This window comes from Zea mays, chromosome 2, assembly GCF_902167145.1.
Source record: "Zea mays cultivar B73 chromosome 2, Zm-B73-REFERENCE-NAM-5.0, whole genome shotgun sequence".
Taxonomy (NCBI): Eukaryota; Viridiplantae; Streptophyta; class Magnoliopsida; order Poales; family Poaceae; genus Zea; species Zea mays.
The window spans coordinates 177,547,243-177,553,138 of record NC_050097.1 but is presented as its reverse complement, the minus strand read 5'-3'; the positions used below and the strand labels follow the sequence as shown (position 1 = coordinate 177,553,138).

At 39.5% G+C, this 5,896-nt stretch overlaps 2 long non-coding RNA genes across 2 annotated transcripts; both read left to right on the top strand.

Annotated features, from left to right (window-relative positions):
* The first annotated feature begins 222 nt into the window (after positions 1-222).
* Positions 223-1,499, top strand: LOC118476390 (uncharacterized). Its single transcript, XR_004856380.1, has 4 exons — positions 223-650; positions 751-804; positions 892-1,164; positions 1,411-1,499. It is a non-coding gene; the product is annotated as an uncharacterized lncRNA (long non-coding RNA).
* Positions 1,500-1,524: 25 nt separating this feature from the next.
* Positions 1,525-5,624, top strand: LOC103647346 (uncharacterized). Its single transcript, XR_002267671.2, has 7 exons — positions 1,525-1,657; positions 1,800-1,938; positions 2,233-2,346; positions 4,074-4,197; positions 4,312-4,368; positions 4,467-4,536; positions 5,540-5,624. It is a non-coding gene; the product is annotated as an uncharacterized lncRNA (long non-coding RNA).
* The last annotated feature ends 272 nt before the right edge of the window (positions 5,625-5,896 follow it).

The following is a 5,896-nucleotide window of genomic DNA, read 5'->3' as shown; positions in this document are numbered from 1 at the left end:
TTAAACAATTGAAAAACAGACCCGTTATAACTTTAGCAGACCATACCTAATACCTAAGACTATATACATGTACACTACTTGAAGGGCCTTTCCAAAATCGGGGGCCACTGGGGCCGCTCTAGTTGCCCCCTCTAGGCCTGGCCCTGGCCGTCGGTAAAACACCACGTAAACAATGATTAAATCAGAGTTATTAAAACCCCACCCAGATTGGGCGCCTCCCCGCACTTCCCGGACTCTCAGCCACACGCGTGCCGACGCGTGCGCAGGGCATCGGACGCAAAAACGTTTCCTCCAATCCAACTCTGAGTCTGAGCGTGTCGCGTTCCATTCCCATCCCGCCGCTACTGCCTTAGTCCCGGCCTCGCCCCCTCTCCGCGGAGCGCAGCCATCTCCCTACCCCGATCCCAAATCGATGCCCAGACACCAACCCGTCCCACCGACGCTGCGAAGCTGGAGGAAGGGGAGCATGAGCTAAGCATCGTCGACATGCTCCTCGAGGTGTTGTCGGGCCGCTGCGAGCTGCGACGAACCTCCTTCGGCTCTTGGCGCCTGTACCGGCGCTTTAGCTTCACCTCCATGGGGGCGCCGCCACGGGGAAGACGCGTGCGCTCCTCCTCGCTCTCCACCAAGTGATAAATTTTCTCAAATTTGTGAGGTTTTGAATGCCTTGTCCATTTGTGCCTTTTGATATTGTCACTCATGTCTTTCTAATGACGGGCGTTGTTCACTGATTGCTAGCTACTTCTCCAGGTTTTCAAATGTATCTATAGATTTGTTTTTTCCCTGAGGGTTAGAGTATTCTAGGTAACAACTTTGCTCGAATTTATGAGGTTTTGAATGCTGTGTTTATTTTGCCTTTTGATATTGTCGCTTCTGTATTTCTGATGACAGGACTAATGTAGGTTGTGAATATGGTGGAATTTCTTGATTAATGTCTTGGCATGGGGATTCAGTTGCCTGGGTACCAGATATAGCGATGAGCGAAATTTAAGGCGTGAATCCCAGGTAGCAGATTCACAGGAAACTTTTGGGGCCTTGATATCGATTCCCTAATGTTTGTTGGGATTGCTTTCATTGGATTTTTCTTTGTTGGATCAGTCACTACCTTGGCGTATCTAGGCCCTAGAGAATCGATTTTGCAGGTTACATCTGATTTGACTCAAGGTAGGGTATGTGTCCACTTCTTTTTCCCCGAACTAAAATTCATGTTTACATTTAAGTTTTAGTTACAAATAATGACAAATATTTGTTGCTCGGAATTTCTATAAAAGAATTAGAAACAGTGCATGTTTTTTATCTAGATCACATACATGCTTACAACTTGTATACCTATTGTTTGCATTGTAAAACAAGAATATGTAAGCCATATAGACTGGTGAAGAGATTCACTCGCTATTGTTTGTTCTTCAGATTTCTTCATGGCTTTTCAGTCCTAGACACAGCAACCCCTGTACTTTTCTTGAACTAAGTTTGGAAGGTATTCTACAAAAGTAGTAAGAGGATTAGGTTCCTTAATACCTTCAGATTCATGCACCGCACTCATATTTCATGTTCGAGAGTGGAAACTGCTCCTTTGGCTGGTCTTGGAACATATTCTAACAAAAATGTTCCTACATTGTATGAGGTTATATATGCTGGGCTGCTGGCAACCTTTCAGGTTATGTTATTCCTTTCATACTTCTGTTATAGTATTCATTAGAACAACAGTCACTCAAAATCATTACTTCATTTTCATTTATCATTTGTTACTCTGATCTCATATGGGCTGCCTTCTTGGAAATAATGCGGGTGAGTTTCAGGCCTCATTGGAATCTATTCAGAATTAACTAGCAGATGAGTTGTCAAAACTGACAGAACAAGTAACTTCTGACAATCGGAGTATTGCATCTTTATCTATATGTATGCACATTGGGTTGAAATTCTATGCAGTGTCAAAAGGTACAGACTTTTTTATACACTTCTCGTTATACATATAAGATCGACAATTTTTTTACAGGAAAAACTGTCGGGGAAGATCCCTACAACGACACATTTTATAAATATAGAAAGACTAAACAACTTTAAGATAGGAAAGCAAATGAAACGAGAAAAAGAAGAAAGAAAAGACTTACCCCACTTACCTAACTAAGCACTATCGTCAATTTTATTCACTCAAGAGGTTGCTATTTGTAGCCACACACCCTCTTTTCTTCTCCACGTGAAACCTAAACTCGACACACTGTTTCCTTTTAGGTGTTGCTAACACAGCTGAGAGACGATTCAGGCATGTGAAGCTCCATAGCAACCCTAAAAACCCATATAGCGGAAGCATCACAATGTTGTTGGCAGGTTTCATCCATCAAAACTGTAAGTAAATAGACTCTGTCATACCTTTTTCTACCCATGCAGTGAATTTTCTAGACTTACTACCCGACCTCTCAGAAGTGATAGCTCTTCACATAGTTCTAACTTAGTGCCTATCAAACAAGGACCATTTTGATTCGGCACTCTCAACCATGGTTTCAGCTTTCAAGTAATTTGTCTGCAATCACCTGAACCATGTCAGACATGGAGCATCTCAACATACCCTGCTCTTCAACAATAGCATCAACCGATGCTCTTGCATAATGCTCTAAATGAGTGTCTGATTCCTTATGTTTCGTCTCCAATAAGCCAGCCCTATCTGATCCACAACTGACTGTGAAACACATAGCTTATTTTCAAGATATAGCTTACTTGCTATCGACTGTCATAACATCTGTAGTGCATTTATCTGATCCCCGGTCTGCATGGTAGTGTGACCTGGCATATGACCATTTTCGTATCCCTTACCCTCACCCGTTTTCGTATCCCTTACCCTCACTATATCATGTAACTTTTCTTCCCATTATGTGCCTGGCCCTGGCATGCCCATATTTCTGCTGCCTTTCTTGAAAGATGTCCATATTTCTACTTTTTCTGAAAGATATTCTTATATGTGATACTTTCATGTTAGCCATGTCTTTCCAGCCTTTTGTATTGTATTGTATCTATTCTTTGATACTTGATATTGATTAGTTCAATTGTTGGCATTTTCTAGAAAAAATAGCCATTACATGCTCCAAAATATTTAACATTTTCATATGCTTGAGTTTCAGCTTGCTTTGGTGTTCATGTCGGAGGTTCAGAGTACATTTCGTCATTCCGCTGCTAGAATCATCAGCAGACCCAAACTATTCTTTTTTGGGTGCCCCCAACTTTAACCAATGAATGTTATGAAGCAAGAACTAATCGAATTTTAAAGGAACTTAGATCAGTGTAAGGGCACTGATTGTGTTAAGGCTACTTTTAGATTCACAAGTTAGGTGTTTGATTTTATCGTTGGTTTATGTTGCACATCTTGAAGTCCGTAAATCCGGCTCCAACATTTGTTTTTCGTCTATTAGTATTGTACTCCATCTATTCTTTAATACTTTATATTGATTCATTCGGTTGCTGGTAGTCATTTTAGAAAAAAAGGTCATTACATGCTCTAAAACATATACCTTGTGCATATGCTTGCGTTTCGGCTTGCTTCAGTGTTCATTTAAGAGGTTCAGAATACATTGCTCTGCTAGAATCATCAGTAGACCTAGACTATTATTTTTTGATGCCCTGGACTTTGACCAATGAATGTTTTCAAGCATAGACTAATTGAGTGTTAGAGGAGGTTAAGTTAGTTTAAGGACACTGGTTGTGTTAGGGCTACTTTTTTGTTCGATGTTAGTTGTTTGATTTTATCATCGATTTATGTTGCATGTCTTCGAGTTTGTAAATCTAGCCCCAACATGGTAACCCAGGCGGATCATGTTCCAAGACAACCTTTTGATACCGCCGACTATTTGAACTGTTCTAATAACATTGTCCGTATCAGCTCAAAGATTTTTCTATGCGTTGGTAGCTCCATTGAAGTTATCCATAAACAAATGTGTACCCCCTCCGGTCAAGATATGGTCATTACTGTCGTGTTCATTCATTATTTTGGGTTACAATGTTTTTCTAACGAATTTGATACTAAAGAAATATTTCCTCTCTTTCAAAATGTCTTCAATTGTTGATTCTTTTGATTTTTCTAGGTACACAGTTTACAAGATTACATTTTCATTACAAGATGCTTGATTACAACCAATATTTTCATTTCTTTGGTGCTTGTGTAGAAGTATCGCCTTGCAAAGTATATACCAAACTCTCATGCTGAAGGTGAATATTGTTGTGGCCTTCAAGTTTTTTTTCCTCCTGTTCATTTTCCTTATGTGAAACACAGGATCTGAATAGCTATTTTCTTCCCTTTTGGTTCGATGGCATCTCATGTAGGTTTCAAGGACGACAAGAAAGTTCGAGTGATTCCCTCTCGAACATGGATTATGTACCGTAAGTGATTTTTTCTCACTTGTATCATGTACCAAATGTTAACTAGCGCCTGGTTCTCATGAATTACATGGTTGACAAATATTCTAAAATGTGTTTAGAGGATTGCAAATCAATGAGGCACTAAAGATGCAAATGGAAGTTCAGAAGCGGCTACACGAGCAACTGGAGGTCTATTATCAAAGGATAATAACTAATTTATTTGTGTTTATTTTTTACATCATTTAGCAAAACATCTTCTATAATTTGATTTTATCTTATTTTGCTTGTGTGTCCTTACCTAATGGAAACCTATAATGACTACATAGGGTTGTTGATTGCTACCCTTAATGGTCTCCATCGACCCTCTTCAGTTTAGGGCTTGTTTGGAGTAAACATGCACTGCAAACATCAGTCCAGAACCATGAATGTTTTGTTGTCTTCATCAAAACATGATTACTTCTAATTCAATCGTTGGACCTGTTGGTTAGTGCCTTTGGTGGTTCACATGTTGTTTGTAATTAGGTTTTGATGTTGTTGATGCTTGTACGCAAATGTTGTTTTTGTCTTTATCTTGTTTGGCACTCCATAGATTCATATTCAGTCTATTTTAAATGTCAGACTATTTTAATCATATTATAACCATCTTGACGCACTAGGATATTCTGTTATATTCATTTTTGGTTAGCTACTCATACTCAGATACAAACTAAACCTACCATCAATGATGTGGCTCAGGCAATCTAACCCGTATGTTGTGCCACTATGAACATTTCCAACTTACAGGATCTAGATCACCTATGCCAGTTATTGTACCCATGTACCTGAGAACATCAAATGATTTTATTAGTAGTATAGAATAGGCAAGATAATAACAACTATAATTTAGAATGCCCTATCCTACTACAAGCGCAAGAGCCCCTGTTTGTGATTTTAACTGCATGCCAATTTGGCTCTGTTGTTTTTCTTTTCATGTAGGAATGCAGACATACATATTTATATAAATATTTAAGTGATTCAACAACGTAAAAAGGCATTCCTAGTTTGAAAATCTCTTTTTCACGTTTAGGTTGTTTCTCATGTTTATCTTTAAAAGACTTGTTTGCCATCCGACATCTTATTTGTAAATTGTGTGCTTCGTGATGATAAATACTTTTCAGCCCTATGTTTGACGAACCTTTTATGCTGCTTGCAGAAATTCTTTATTTATGCTAATGATGAAGATGCTGTAGAAGATGGAGATCAGGATGCTGAATTGCTGATACTTCGGTTTGAAAAAGGTTAGATCTGAACATCTATGGTAGTACATTGTTATGTGACATTGGTAATTATTTTTGGCAATATAGATAATACTTCACACACACAATGCACCTCATATACTGGTTGTGTTGTGATTTGTTTACTAGAGGCCTGTTGTCGGCGTTTCGACCCCGGGGGGTCCCTGGACCGACGAGTAAATTGTCGCTACGTGTCCCAGCCCAGATGGGTCGACGCGAGACGGGACACAAAGGGGGGAGAACAGTAAGGGGAAACCGCAGCCTTCGTGTTGTCC